Here is a 17287-nt window from a genome sequence, read left to right as displayed (position 1 = left end):
GAATAACAAGAACGATGACCTAAAGTTACTTCTTACTGGATTTACGCTGTTTTAGGGGAACGGAATGGGACTATGCCTTATGGCAGAGAGGTTGAGCTTTGCAACCCTCTCGTTTCCCATTCTCCTTGAACCAAGTGCAGCGTGAATCCGCTTCGGACCTGGCGTTTCTGCATAAAGTAGTTCGCTCGGGTCTGACGCTAGTTGCTGTTAGCTGATGACCCATCAGGAAAACCCTAATTCCGGTCAATCCTAAGTGGGAACGGCCAGGATACTTCCGCTACGTGGCAGACGCAGAAAGACCTAGATCGCAAAACCCGTAACATTCCACGGGAGTGCCAGGCGGAGCTTTCTAGACATCCTTTCCGATGGACTGCTAAGACGTGTCTTGGATGATACTAGGAGACACGTTACAGTGATTGACGTATTGTGGGAAGGATTCGATATACTAGTACCGTCTCTCTTGTACCTGATGGGGATTGCAACAAACTATCGTAGATTGCAGTCATCATCGTCAAACAGTTCTCCTTAGTAACTATACACACAACGACGTCTTTGTCTAAGCTCGCCACTCGTGTACAGGTCCCTGAGATCAGTGCTTTTAATCAAATTGTCCGTGACGAAAATTCTAGCAGAACTAACTGTGTTGCCTTGCCTGTATGACATGTGTTCCATAAGTCCGTGCAATAACCATCTATTGCGCGGCTTGCAAGGGAGAAAGATTGCTACTGTTACTAACGTTAGCATTAAAGGATCGAACAATATTATAATAACGCCAAGAGCTGGCATAAGGCATCGGCGCGTCGGGATTATTGCAAAGATCCTCCACCTGGAATCGGGCGCAAGTACATTAGCTGGGAATGAATATAGAGACTGCACTCTAAGTACAGTTTCTGCAGACGGGAGTACTGCACGAATCTACACCAGTTACATCCGAGTACATAGTACAATATTGCAATAATATGATCAGGTCTGCATCCGAGCTATTGATTACTTAGCATATTGATCCACATTCCATCGATCATTAGAATCCGCTAGGCGCACAGGACTCGAGCTTAGACAAAGAAGACGTGTGCACAGATAATGAGGAGCAGCTGTTCGATGATGATGCGTGCATCTACGTACACTCTGTCCCAGCAGGAGTGCGCTGATCTCCGTCATGTACAGGCGAGACAGTACTAGTACCTTGAGTTCTTCCTGCAATACGTCGATCAGCCCATCTCGATCGTCTATTACTTCCTGGGACCATGCAGATGCTATATTTATCATCAGAATCGCCTGCGTGTAACGAATTCGAACTCAGACGACGATGTGCGTATAGTTAGTGAGGAGAGGCGTGATGTTGATCGTGATAATATTGCCTGTCTCAAGTACATGACTTGCTTCGACGAAATGGGCCTGTCGGATGAATATGCCGGTTTACAGAAGCGGTTCAATGGTCTTGCAGGCAGCTATTCACATAATGGGAGGCGTCAAGTATATACAATTGACATAGAGTATTGGTTAGTTTAATCGTGTAGTAACGTTCTATTTTACATGATTTCCATGATGTTAGCTTATAATAAGTCTCTGATCGTTGTTGCGCGACGACGTCTCAACAGGGTAGATATGATCATGAATAGTTATCTTTATCGAGAGCCCTAGTTGTATAAAGTCAAATTGGATAAGCTTACGGGGAGAAGGCCATAAGCTACCTATAAATTTTTGGTGTTCATAGTGTTCAACTTTGCACCTCCTACATTATGGTGTATAAGATAAGAAACTTGTGGAGGATGTTGGCGACATTATCGACGCTGAATGAAGGCCAATAACGACTATTTAGGATCCTATCTATCCGTTTTTAATGATGAGCTTTGCTTTTCATTGTAATTTGCACTTCTCATCATGTACTTGAGAACATTCCTATCTCTAATATCTTTGGTTCAATGCCAATGTTGCATATTTCCTCGAGTAGCATCAATGAGCAATGTGTAGTCATACCTCACTCATGTGATATATATGCATGTGTCATTATAGGCTTGTTATAAGTTCTCATAATGGAAATTAGCCACCGTGGAACATATTAAATGACTTTGCCAACCAATACACATATGGGTGCAAGGGATCAATTGCATAAATAGTTACATATAGGAGTGTTAAACTTGCATTTTTGTTTATTGAGGTGGAGTGACAAAGGTGAGGTATTGAGCCACTAGTGGGGTAACTTGTCACTGATGAGTTAATTATCCACTGATATGGCCATTAAAAAGCCTCCTAGACCATTATGCACATGGAGACTAAGGTAGCTTCGTGCACCACTAGATTAACACATGGTAGGCAGACATGCATGCAAGGCTATCTAGGCAAGAGATGGAGGACTAAAGGGAAGAGTATAGACCCTGATTTGATCCCAAGAGACTACAAGAAAGCTTTGCAAAACAATGAGGTGGACATGGCAAAGGTTGATACCGAATTGAAGAGGCCAACTAAGGCATAATGAAATCTAGAAGGCAAAATTTGCAATTGAAGGGGCGACAGTGGTGGAAAAAGTAGGCATTTTTCTCTCACTTGGTAAAGCTCACTAGAGGTATGCTAACCTATTGGCTACTACAATTTAGCTCTACTCTTGGCCAACATCCTAGAGAAGACGAGCTATCTCATTGGCTCAAATTTGTGTATCAAGGTAAAGCCTCCATCACTCACTTTAGACTTGTGGGCAAGAGATTCAACTTGGTGTTACTATCATCCAAAGTGGAGGGCGATTGGGCACTTGCCTCAACTGTCAACTAGAAAGAGAACATGGTCTATGGTATGCCACCATTCTCCTCATTCTTTTTTTATGATGTTTTGTTGCGTGAATGTCCCATTTGGATCACTTTCACTAACCTTCCATCATGGCTTGATGAGGAAGTAGCTAACATTGTTGCTACTCTTGGTGAGATCTTATATTCTCATGTGACAACGCCTTAGGGCCAAGAATGATAGGTGAGTATACATCGGAACCATCACAACGAGCCCCCTAAAAATCAGCAATTCCAAGATCTTAGGGGTCGAAAATGGTGCTTAATATTTGCTTCTCAATATTTGAAGACTCCTATTATCATAACAAAGGTAATGGACATTTTGTCTCTTCATGTTCTATTATAGCTACTTTAGAGATACACCCCCTCCCCCTCCCCTTGACCAAGGAAAAGACTAAGGAAAAAAACACCAATGAGGGTGCCTAGCATTAGGAAAAAAATGAACTCACAAATGGGCCCTTAAAAATAATATAGTTTAAGATGTGGGCCTTTCGGATTGTCCAATAGGAAGGCTAGATGTTGACATCCATGGAGGGTGAATCTTCTCAGACTCTCCAAATCTTGGATTTTCTAATAAAAAAAGGGATAGTGGGGGATTTAAAAAACGGAGAATGAATAGTACACAAAATTTGAGTTTCTCTCACCTTGTATTTCTCCCCTTTTTTTTGGAGAATTTTCAATTTCGATTTTTTTCCCTCTCACGAAATCAGTTTGACCCAAAAGTTAAGCAACAGACCACTTTCCCTCTCTTTTCTATACTGGTGAATTTTCGTCTCTATTGAAGCTCCCTGCTAAGAGTAATTAGGGTTTTGAGCGTTCTCCTTACCTCTGCACTTTCTTCTCCATGCAGCTTTAGATTTTGGGCAAAACATAGGTGCCCATCTCTCTTTGCATTTTCTCTTGTTTGCTATTTTTTCAATAGGGTTTGATGTCATTTCTTACTGTTGTTGCTGTTTTATTGCAGAGGTTATTTGGGGCAGGAGACAGAGGTGCTCATCTCTCTCTCCTTTCTTTCCCCCCTCTCTCTGTGTGTTGTTTCTCTTTTATGTTGTTTTCTCAATAGAATTTGATGTTGGTTCTAATTGTTGTTTTCTTGCAGAGTTTATTTGGAGCAAGAGGCAAAGCTGTTAATCCCTCTCTGTTTGGTTTTTTTTTTACTGATATCTTTTCAATACAACACAATGTTAGTTCTAACCCTTGTTGTTGTTTTATTGTAGATATCATTTTGGGTGACATTGCATAAGTGCTTCTCTCTCTCCCTCTCTCTTTCTCTCTCTTTGTTTCCTCTTTTCTACTGTTTTTTCAGTATATCTTCATGTAAATACTAACTCTTGCAAAATTGTCTTTTGCAAAGATCACTTTGGGCAAGATTGGATACGTGCTCATTTCTTTCTCTCTCCCGCGTACTCACACACTCTCTCTTTTTTCGTGTAAATACTACCTTGTGACATTGTAAAGATTTTGTATCTCAATTTACAAGTAAATTTGCTATATTTTGTGGTGCCAAAATTGATTCATTTAATTAGTGACTTTTATGTTTGATGGGATTGATGTTTTCTTATGTCCATCATTGGCAATGGGTTTTGATTAGCAATTATTCAATCTTATCTTCAGGAGATCAACTTATAGGTAAATTGGCCCTGTTTTGTATTGCTTCTACTCATGCAGTTATCTAGATATTTTTTGCTAAAAGGGATTCATGCAAGTATTTTTGTTAAAAGAGATTCATGGAGGTGTTTTTTTGTACATGCAGGTATTGTATAAGGTTTAGGTGAAGCATATAATTCTCGATCAACAATTTTGATATTTGAGTGATTCCTTTGTGTTGGATGATATGGATCTACTAGAAGTCGATGGTTCAAAAATCCTCTGCTTTATTGGTCCTATGTGATGCCAGGAGGCATATTTCACGGTGGATTCCCTAAGGTTTTACGCTGGATTCCGTAAACTTTGTTGACCCGAGATCATACACAAAGTGGATTCTTTGTGCGAGAAGTTGATGGGGACATCGCCTATCCTTTGTCGGGCGTTTTATTAATTTAGTGTGTACATGGGTGATTCCATAGCGGGTAATTCCGCAAAATACATATTAAATTAATAAATGTTTATGAGTCTAGAGTGCGCACTCGTGATAAATTAAGGTTAGGATTGATTTCTAACCAGTTGATTTATTTATGTAGCTGAAGACTGCTAGGTATTCACTTTTGTCTACTTAATTGTATTATTTTACTAACGATTGTGAATGCTTCAATTGATGTGTAGAGATAGCAGCAGTGGTGGAGGAAAGCATTGGAGGATAGCGTGTATTCGAGTTATCACTTATATTTTGATGGGCGCATACCTTAGGCATGGCGCCTATATTTTGTCGCGCCTATTTATTAAGGCGTTGGATATTTATTTATTATTTTGTATGCACATGGGCGTACGATTATGATATTTGTATTTGTACATTGTATTGGGTATGCCTGACTCTTTGAGCGCCCACGTATTAGTTTTATTTCTATTTTTTGTTAAAGCAAACTCAAAAGCCAAAAGCATGCTATTTTGTAATTTGGGCTATTATTTGAGCTTGAAGATGATTGCTACAAAAAAATACATGCTTTGTGGAGCGCTCACACAAGGCATGGGGGGAGATTGCACCCAATTGGTCTCTTGTTCATGTTGTGCATGCTTTCTACCTTGAGTTTTGTGCAAAAAGTAGAGTTCTTTTGTTCTTGGGGACCTTCCGGCGTTCACTACGTGAGCGTACAACATTCGATCTGTGCACCAGTGGTATCAGAGCGAAGTTGAGATCGAGAGCTTCTAATCGCTACCCATCTTGTACGAAGGCGGAGCTCGTGGAACGATCAAGCTCTACAGTCAGTCTCATCACGAACGGTCGATACGGGTGGATTCCTGGCGGTCAAGAACCTTTGTCTACATCCTCTGATCGTGAAGGACGGGCCTAAGGAGGCAGAGGACCACGTCAACATCTCCTTCTATCAAGTCGTTTTCTTAGAGATCAGAGATAAGTTTTATATTCTTCATAAAGTTTAAAAGCTTCAAAACTAAGCTTTTAAAAAGCTTAGCCAACCTAATTGCAAAATCAGCGGCATCAGGAGAGGATCACCGTGATTTTCGTGGCAGTAAAATGGCCCCCTCCCTAAAATTCGACGTGGTGGGTAGGCTAAGCTTTAAGCTAAGTCAATCAAGTTTCAAGTTACACAAATCTTCAAAGTTCATCAAGTACAATAAGTTCTGTTACTCTCCAAGTCACGAAGGTCTAACAAGTTCCCAGAAGTTAGAACTGACTTATGCCAAAAACTCCCATAAGGACTGTTCATACACAGAAGCACTGAACTGCAAAGTTGATCCCTGGAAGACTCTGTTCGCATACGCAGACTTGCTGAACCAGTTTCAGTATACGCAGAAGGTCATACGAAGATTTTAAGAAGATTTCAAATCCCGCAACCGCAAAAGTCGAAGATCGTGAAAGCCAAACAAAAATCTATAAACCTTGTACACCTGATTTTGAGCTACGCTCATCCCGCTGATTGGATTTTGAGTGTGAGGTCTTTTGAATTTTTACAGGATGACAGAACAAAATATGGATGATTTAATGGTTGAAGGCGATCTTCCTAAACCTACCATGGAACAAAAGTTGGATTTAATTATGATGCAGTTGGACAAAGAACGAAGAGCCCAGCAAGCCTTGCAAGTTCAATTGGCCAATTTACAAATATCGATTACCGACAAAGATGGACCACAATCCGAAGATGTTATCCAACGAACCATCGATGCGACTCTCGAAGCTCAATCCATCCGCAAAGAAACAAAGATAAGTAAAAGAAATTTCAAATTCCGTACTTTCAATGGCACTCAAGATGGAAAGATTGTTCTTGCATTCATCAGTTAGTTTGATGATTACTTTCATGAAGCGACATACGTTGAAAAAGATAAAATCAAGTGTGTCACTAATCATTTAGTGGATAGAGCATCTCTTTGGTGGACCGTGGTTCGTAAGAGCATAGATTGTCCCACTACCTGGGAGAGTTTCAAGAAGAAGTTTATGCAGAATTTTCTTCCTCCACAATTCCATAAAAAAGCCATAAAGCAATGGGGCCTTCTTCAGCAAAGAGACCGTGAGCCTATTTCCCAGTACACCGAACGCTTTTGGAATGCCTTACTCCAACTACGCATGCTTGAAGATGTACCTGAAGCGACTCACAAGCGCAAGTATATATCTAGATTACTTGGGCATTACTACGCTGAAGTCTATATGTTCAAGCCTGCAACTCTTGAAGACGCAATTTCTTTAGCTCATGACACTGAAGACAAGATTCAAGGAAGAGACAAGTGTCCACAACAATTTCAAGTAAATGGTAACTATGGTTTTAAGCAATTCAATTCAAATTTTAGAAGATTCAATCAAGGTCGATTTCCTTCATCATCTTTCTGTAAGTCTTGGACAAAATCGCCTGCTTTGCCATCAAATACCAATCAAAACCCTAAGCCATCTTCACAACCAAATCCTAATATTCCTAGACTTCCTGCCATTGCAAACAATGTATCTAAAGCCAAGCCTATAGTGTGTTACAAATGCCATTAACCTAGACATCTAGCAGCCAATTGCCAATCGAAGAAGCCACCTGTCCATATCAACTATCTTGGAGCAATGGAAGATGAAGAACATGAGGAAATGCCTGACTTTACGGAAGATGAGGATGACGTTACTACTCTTTCGGATACTTTACCAGGTATGCCAACTCCACATTCTTTCTTGACAATGAAATGTTTAGTGCATGAAAAAGAAAAGATTATTTTGCATGATGATAGTAGTACACATGATTTTATTTATGCAAAGTTAGTGAAAGAATTGAAATTACAAACTGTTCCTACGCATTATCGCATTAAAGCAGCATTCTTAGGAACAAGGTATAATGGAACACAAGAGGTGCATGACTTAGAAATTTAAATTGGTGAATATACTGAAAGAAGGAATTTTCTAGTTGTACCATTACAGTCTAGTGATATTATCCAAGCTCTAGCTGAGCAATTAAATGGCCGCAGTTTAAGTGTGAAATGTTTATATATATATATATATATATATACAAACCTCGTACAGAGAACATTGACAACTAACTGACTATTTACAAGATGGTGGAATCCAAATGAACCATGGGAAGAAGATAAATAACTCAATTTCTTTTAAATACCTTAGAAGAGTTAATGAAGGCTCAATATGCTTAATTCGATGGGATGCGAATCTTGGTGATTTGGTAGGGAAAATTGACGTGGGGGGGATTGTGGAGAGAGGATGAACCTCAATCAAACCAAGCTTTACTTGCACTAGAAGATTCCCATGTCTACTCGTAAATAATGAACTATTGTAAACTTACTCAAAGAAGTTAAGCTGATTCCAAATGGTAATATGTCTAACAATGCGAAAACTTGCGCTATAAAATATGTAGGACCCTTGAAAAAGTGCAATTGTTTTTTATAACTGTGCTAAAAAGAAATCAACAAAGTGTACGTAGAATGTAGCTGAAGAACTCGATCACACTCACATCACTCCACCCGTATTTTGCTTGCGCACTTAGGAGTGCAAGCAGTGTCTTCAAGTGAGATACTTGGCACCCATCATATAATGGTATGGATGCTTCCTCTCTTAGCAGGTCAGATGTCTCGGCATCCATAAGCATTAATGCATCTATCATTGCCTCTATCTCAGGCTCCAAGATTGTAGGAAAGTATGAAAGGTTGCATATCTCCTCTGGTATTGACGGTATAGATTGGGTCGTGCCTTCCAAGTGGTGAATTGGCTCAGGCACTCCATCCATCGTACGCCCATGAACTCTTCTAAGTGGCCACAATAGGTGCATTCTGCCTTGGGATGAGACATCACCTCCTTGTATAAATTTTACGACTACGTCTAATGTTTTTGTATATGATATTCAATTAGTCTGTGAATATAAGGCATGATTGATACACATTTTTCTTACCGTTTGCTCAAAGTCTAAGATTGCCCAATCAGTGATCTCCATTTGGAACTCACCCAAGCATCGTATGTGTTCTATAGACAAGTGACGCTTTCATCACATTGCCTGCTTGCAATGAGAGTAAGGACATGGGACATGCTGATTAAGATACGCCTCGTGATCTTGAACATCACGACCATCCTCATTTTCCATTTTGTCAACACTACGACAAACAATTGGTTTTTGTTCTCATTCTCTTTTTCTTTTTTAATTTTTTTGAGAAGGGATTTCTTCTCTTGTATCTCAATAAAATTAATGTCAACTGAAACGTCTTGGTTTACAACACATAATAACTTTAGATACATGGAAATTAGACATATTAATAGTATGGTTAACTATAGATTCCTTTCAAAATAAACATTCAACAACTTTTAGATTTTCTATCCACTATATCTACTTGGTTCTAATATAGGGAAGATGATGGCATTGATAAAGCAATATATGCTATTCCATATCCAACACCTTTCATAATGTAGAAAGATCATAAAGTCAATCTAAGGTCTGCACAAATTGATCCCTTTTCATCCAAATTAAGTCTACCTCTTAGGAAAGATTCCACCTTAACCCCACAAGGATCAATCTAAAGCAAGCCTTAATCGTGACTATGGTCTCCTACCATGGTTATCTAATATTATCTTAAGATAGCTACTTTGCTATCATCTGTTAAACTAAAATAGAACATTGCATTGGTTTAAAGAGAGTGAAAAATGAGGGGAGTAATATGCATCAACCACTTTATTAATAAGGTATAGTCTCAACTCAGGTTCCCCTAAAATAACATTGATTTGGATCTAGGAGGACACACTAGGATAGTTGATATTCGATCATTCCTAACTTGACCTAATCTAGCATTTCAGATTTTTAATGGATTTCTCTAGGCAAACCAAGACCACTTTGATGTATAAAAAATCCATCGGCGATTTAAACACCCCCTTCATCCCTTTCCCTCGAAGAGTAGCTTTAGTTGTCTAACTAGCCTTTCCTAATTTATCCAACTTTCTTTGCGCTCTTCGTTTTATGTTCTCTCCCCCTTCTCTTTCTTTCTCTCTCTCTCTTTCTTTGTCGCCTCTCTCTTTGTTTCTCTCCACCCCCTCGTGTTTTCTCACTGATTCTTCTCTCTCCCCCCTCTCTCTCTCTCTCTCTCTCTCTCCTCTCCCCCTTTTCCTTTCTTCTTCTCCCTCTCTCATTTCTTCTCTTTGTCCCTCAATGCACCTCATTCTCAAGAAAAACAAATAAAAGAAAAGAAAAGAGAACAAAAACAAAATAAGAGGGTGCAATGTACTCACCGCAAAGGCCCAAGGATAGATTATTTATCTCCTCTTCGCAACGGCCCCTCTTCTTCCTTTATGCACTTCCTCCTCTTCTTCGCAAGATGAACGATGACAGCGGCGATGGCGGCGATGAGAAGCTCATCTTCTCTCTCTTTCTCTCTTTCTCTCCCTCTTCCTCCCAAAGTCATGATCTCTTTCGCTCCCTCTTTCACACTCTTTCAAACCCTTTGCGGAAAAATGCCGCACCTGGGTTTTGTTCGCTTTTTTTTCTCTGAGTACCGTTGCTATTTGCGTCACAAATAGCAACAGCGCTAATAATTTACATCGCATTTGCATCGCAAATATCAATGCCACTAATTTTCATCGCAAACACCCGTTGCTATGCCCCTATATCCTTGTAGTGTATATGACTTTAGTATTGGACATTTAATACCTTACACGGCTTCAGAGATAGAGTAGATGCTAAGTTTTGTCAATGTATATCATCATGTTTTCCCTCTTATGCTCCAAAAACATTATATTAGAGAATTCCCGAATCTCCCAAGTTCCACTCTCAAATTATAAATAAATATTTGACCATGTGGCTAAATCTTTATCCCCCTTTTGAAGATGGAACCTAGTACTATCATCTATATAATATCCAAAAAAAGTTTCACCTTCAAAGAAGGGGGTAACAATTTGACCACGTGACCAAATATTGACCATCCTATAAATTTTCAATGTATATGAAAATTCCCAAACTCCCTACTATAGTGTTTATATGGTTATTTTCTAGCAAGGATAATCGTGCTCCAAGTTAGCCATAGAGGGAGGCTCAGATATGCTGCCTTGATTGACTTGTGGATGTGGTGGCTCTGGTGGATGCTTTGGAGATGTGGAGGATGTATCTCTGCATTGTATTAGGAATCTTCATCCTACGAGCATGGGTGACTCTACTACAAGCGGCAAGGATGCTGTGTAGTTTTAGATGTTATGACCCTATGGTTGGTTGGTACTCCTCTCTCTCATCTCCAGATGCTACAAAGGGTGGCTTTGGTGCATATTATGGTAATATAGATATTTTAATCCCTTCCCATCGATCAAATTTACATTGGTCACCTAAATTAGTAACATCCATAGGCACTATCTCCCATGCGACACCTAGTTTTGCTCAACTGTCTCTAAGTGCCACTCTTGCAATTATAGCTAATGTCTAGGGTTTTCTTAAATATGCTAGGTAGTGTACTTCTAGGTGGTAGAGAATCTATGTTAGACTATGCCCAACATTCTATACTTGGTGGACAAGGCCATTAGTGCTATGCTCATGAATGATGAGGAGAGGAGGCTCATAACATGAATGCAAGAGTTATGCCAATAAAAGTATTTTGGCACAATGTATTGGATAGATGAAAAAGTGTGCCAAAAAAAAAAAACTGCATGATGATAGCATCTTTGCATGATAATTTTTCAAGATCATTTTTTTATTGATTGATTCTCCACATGGTGGATGAAGGTACATATGTGTGCATATATGTATTATAGATAATCTAATGCTCACAAGGCATAAAGTATAGAAGGAGGAAGCTCGAGTGGCTAGATAAGGAGGATTGGAGGAGACTCAAGGAGGAGGCCACTTCCTCTTCATAGAGATGGGGGCAATGGCACAACTAGAGGCAAGAGCAATGCATCACCTTGGTAGTGATAGCCATAGAATCTACCCAAAGGACTTTGTATATTTTCTATTTGTTGTCAAGACTTTATTATTTTCCATATTGCTCATAGTAGTAATTGAACTTTGACAATGCTAATTGCACTTCTTTGCAGTACTTTATCACAATTTTCGATCCAACTAGGCTTCAAATAACATATGTATAAAAGTATAATGGTTTGAATGCCCTCATCAAGCTCTATGTGTGTGTAGTCTCATATGTTGTCTCTTTTAGTGTAGCATAGCTATAGTTCTCATACTTTCTCTAAATTTGAACTAATGTTTGATTATGTTATAGAACCCTTTTGATGATCTACTGCATTGAGATGAGGTCTAGGATAACAACCACTTGTAGTAGATCTTATAGACCATTGAAGTTTAGCTACTTGGAGCACTAATATCTTTTTTGCCTTTTGCTCTATCCCTTCCACCATGTAAGGCCTTATTGTCTTCATTGTTTTTTTTATAAATGCAATCATACTTATTTTGATGTTAATAATTATATTTATTATATGTGGCTTAGATTAGGCAATATTTAAATTCTTGATGGCTTATTTTAGTTTGATGCTATCCACATCATAACTATACAATTTGTGACATTGAATCGACATTTGTTTTCTTTTGTTATATTATCTATCAAATAATTTACACTGTTTAAATTTAATTGTAAGATTGGTTCTTAGCCCAATGTGGTTAGAAAAGTGGTAGGGATACAAAACCTTGTCTATAAAATAGAATTATTTGGATGTGTTCCATTACTATATTTACTATAATTGTCATTATTTGTGTCACTATCGTGTTGCAAATAGCAACAATTACAACATCACTATTTCTCTCACTATATAGCAATGATTTTATGGCAACACTTATAGCAACAACCAAAAATACTTGTTTTCGGCTCTTCTCCAACACACATGTTAGTGACTAGTCCCATCATATTGACATAAATACATATTCCATTTACGACAACGAGCTCGGTCAGAAGGTAACATGGTTGAAGGTTGGTTGGTGTCAGAGGCGTTAGTGCATATTTCACAGTGATTGCGAAACGGTGCATTCAAACAACAGTATGCTATGGTCACTGAAGGACAATGATAGAGTGACTAGAGATGTGGTGGTTGGAAATGGGTTAGAAAAAAGTATGGATGTTGCAATTGAGAAGAAAGTGAATCGTTTTTGTATGTTGCACCATGCATCCATGGAGATATGGCTTGCTAGGTACAAGCAAGCCAGGAAAGATCGAGAACAAGTACGATTGAAATTTCGATGCAATAAAAGCCATCGGCCAATTTTATATCCCGAGGGCATGGAGGAGATGCCAGGGTTTATGTCTATGTGATGGTTACATGGAGCTTTGATTGCAGCCTGTCACGAAGGGGTGGAGGTCTCTATTGAGAGGAGTGGGAATTCTCAAGGGGATGTAGTCCAAAGGTGACCACATGTTTTATAAGCTGTCGTATCTAGATTTTATATATGACAGCTAATCTAATCGTTTCGATGTATAGTAGAAAATATACAATGCGGCATGGTCGCACGGGTGACATTTCCACGTCAAGCGCATCGACAAAATGTGCTCCACAACGGATTGTGGTGTCATCGACAATACTATTATAGATGAGATGGAGTATTTTGGGAACTTGTAAAGTGTTATCTTAGTGGATTACCGTAGCTTCTCCATGATCATATTTGATGTGCAATGGTTCAAAGTGGTACTGGAAGGAGCCGGAGGTCCATCTAGATTTCTTGAAATAGATTCTCAAAAAAGATGGATGGATTTGGATGACATTTTGTCTTTTCGGCCCATTGTGAATAGGTGCATAAATAGTTTTTTTTTAATTTTATTATGACACACGTGTCACAAATGTTGAATCTCTCTTATATGCAATTTTGTACATGTAATTTTCTATCCAAACCCCCTACAACCTTGATGGTGGTATGTTGTGCCTTTAGCTTCCTGAAGTGTGAGATTCTATGACACTACAAGGAAACACAGGTATAGCAACGGCGGGTAGTGACACAAGAATAGCGGTGTCGCTATTTGTGTTGCATTTGCAATGCAAATAGTGATGCCCCATAGGGGAAAAAAAGAGGGCCGAAACTCGAGTGCATTTCATTTCACGCATTCGTGAAACATTTCGAGAGGGAGAGCGAGAGAGAGAGCGACCGTTTTGCATAGAGGGTGAGAGAGGGAGAGGAAGAAGACTTGCCACTGTTGTCGCCGCCGTTCGCGAAGGAGAGGAGGAGCCACCAAACCCTCACGAAATCTTTACGGTGAGTCCATTCTCTCTCTCTCTTTTACTTGTTTAGGGTTTAATTTGTGTATATTGAGAGAGGGAGAGGAAATGAGAGAGAAAGAGAGGGAGAGGGAGAGTGAGGGAGAGAAAGAGAAAGAGAGGGGGAGAGAGAGAAAGAGAGGGAGAGGGGAGGGGTGGAAATGAGAGAGGGAGAGGAAGGGAGAGAAAGAGAAAGAGAGGGAGGGGGAGAGGGAGGGGGAGGGGGAGGGGGAGGAAATGATAGAGGGAGAGGGAGGGAGAGGGCATTCTCTCTCTCTTTTACTTTTTTTTAATATAATTTGTGTATATATAATGAGAGAAGGAGAGAGAGGAAATGGGAGAGGGAGGGGGAGGGAGAAAGAGAGAGGGAAAGAGAGGGAGAGGGAGGAAATGAGAGAGGGACACTACAACAGAAACGAGGCATAGACACGCATGTTAGACGCGCAAAGTCGGGCGCGTCTATCATTGCGTCTATATGTGCGTGTAAAAGAGCGTGTAAATAGACGCGAATTTTGCATCTGTATATCCATGTAAATAGACACCAATATAGACGTGCTACCAGATACACAATTATTTAATCACCTAAAATTAGACTTAATATAATAAAAAAACCAAAGTTAATAATTATTTAACCACCTGAAATTTATTCTTGAGTATGCATGTGTGCGCATGATAAAAACCATAGAATTAAGAATACAAATTGAATCATTGAATAAAAAAACCAGAGTTAATAATTATTTTTGTATTGCTCTCTAATGAATGACAGTTCCTCCAGTTGACAAGTCTGATATAAGTAATTAATGGCAAGTGACAGAAACCTTATTATACAATTAGTAGCAAGCATTGCAATATATATCTCGTAATTTCTCTACTTGAAGATGATAAAAAATACTTCCTTTTTATTAAGGAAAATTCAATTTAGCTTTAAACTTGACTATTGATTCTTGAGCATGCACATGTGTGCATGATAAAAACCATAGAATTAAGAATACACATTGAATCATTAAGAAAACTAAGTATGTTACAGTGAATGATCCATCTCATCTTCAATGAGATCAGCCCTTGCTAAACTATCTACTTCTAGGTCTATGTTACCAAGAGGTAACGAAACAAATAAGTCTATCCCACTATTAGATATGTTGTCATATTGCTCAATACCTTCATCAATATCATCGACAATCACATTATTGTCTTCTTTTGTGTTTTCTTGAACATTCTCGCGAGGTTCATCTTGTACTATATCACGCATATCATCCATTATGGTGTCATCATGTACATCATCATTAATTGTTGGATTGTCATCTGCTATCTCCATGTCAGTAATATTACCATATATTGGTTTTGAATGATTAGATATAGGAATGACATACCACCATCGATTATTGTTTATCATTGGATGATACAAAACCTATATTTGAAAAACAAAAGCAAGAAACTTAAATACTTATTATATTGTGTATATGTATCACATGTATACATATTAAAAAATTAGCTTTTGAATATATACCTGCTCGCATTGTTGAGGTAGTACTAATGTGTCATTCTTCTTTTGGTGAAATTTTGTAGAGTCAATGATTACAAAACCACTTGGATGACGTCTGATTGTGCAATGCTCACCATTTGTTACCACTTCTTTAAACCACTTCACATCTAGTACATATATAAAGAATCGTCGTCTAAAGTCAAGCTTCACACTACAACAAAAAGGCTCCATAGACGTGCTTGTAGACGCAATATTTAAACTGTGAAAAAAAATATTGGGCGTGTTTATTACCGTGTCTATTTCTGCGTCTACCGTATCACGTCTAAAAGCGCGCTTATAGTCAGAGTTACACGCCCACGTAGACACGTATATAGATGTGCGTATTGACGTGCTACGTAAATATATAATCATATTTATAAAAAAGTGGATATATTCATATTGTGCGTCTATACACGCGTGTATCTACGCATCTAAAAACGCGTTTACTCTGCAAGTTTTGGAAGTGAATAGACGCGCATTTATCCTGCAATTTAGACGCGCTGATAGACGCGCAAAACAGAGGTATGAAAAAAAACCAGAGAGCATGTGGCTTTGCAAGCCACATGCTCTCTGGTTTTTTTTCCCCCATCAACATCAAATTGTATGCTTAGGAAAAACAAAGAAAGATTATTTCGAAGATTGGATACTGAAAACAAAACAATGTATGTACAACGCGAAATTTTATATATATAGATGAAACATTTTTACATTATGAGTTCTAGTGCTTGTGACATCATGGTTGCAAGCACTAGCTGAAAGTAATACATTTCAAAAATCAAAATTACAAGCCAAGGGGAGGCATGCATGCATGGGGCTCCTCTATATCTCCTCAGAAGAGGCATCAAAATTGCTACAACCACCGCTGCCTGTGCCGCTGCCGTTGCTGCCACCGCTACTACTAATTTCCCCTTCGCTATCCTCAACTGCATCAAGGTTCGCCTACACAAAGGATTAAGATATATAAATACCATTACAAACAATAAATTAGAGTTATCTATACTTCTCATGTAAAAAATAAAACATACCTCTTCTGGTGGTGGAATCCTCATGGCGCGATTATATTGCTCATCCGTGATGAGTTCCTCCTCGTAGAAATGCTGCCACGTGGACGCCCGGTTATGACCTCGATGGTAGCCTACCTCTCTAGGAGTAGGCATCCTACCAACAATATGATACTACAAAACAATTTGAACATACAACGTATTAAAACACACTACATAATGAAGTGAAATAAATTACAAAATTTAATTTAAAAAAAGAAATCAAATAATACTTACAAACTCAGCCTCCCATGACTCCCTGCCACCTGATTCATAATGCGATGATCCCATGGTTGCCATCTGGATACGTCGCGCCTCTGCATGCTGGCGACTTGTCATTTTCTCTGCTGCTCTCTTCTTGGCCTCTTTCCACTCCTTGCGGTGGCAATTGGGTGGTTGGCTATATCCAGGGCGCCCCTGCTCTTGTCTCCGCAATGACTCCTGCTCTCTTCTTGGCCTCTTTCCACTCCTTGCGGTGGCAATTGGGTGGTTGACTATATCCACGGCGCCCCTGCTCTTGTCTCCGCAATGACTCCTTGGCGCGCGTCATAAGGTGAGACCTCTTGTTATCACTACAACAGAAACAAGGCATAGACGTGCATGTTAGACACGCAAAGTTGGGCGCGTCTATCACAGTGTCTATAAGTACGTGTAAACGTGCGTGTAAATAGATGCGAATTTTGCGTCTATATATCTGCGC

The sequence above is a fragment of the Lygodium microphyllum genome, chromosome 27 (assembly GCF_053477565.2).
Source record: "Lygodium microphyllum isolate KBCC chromosome 27, Lygodium_microphyllum_v1.1.10, whole genome shotgun sequence".
Lineage (NCBI taxonomy): Eukaryota > Viridiplantae > Streptophyta > Polypodiopsida > Schizaeales > Lygodiaceae > Lygodium > Lygodium microphyllum.
The sequence above is the reverse complement of the archived record's forward strand: the minus strand, read 5'-3'. Positions refer to the sequence as shown.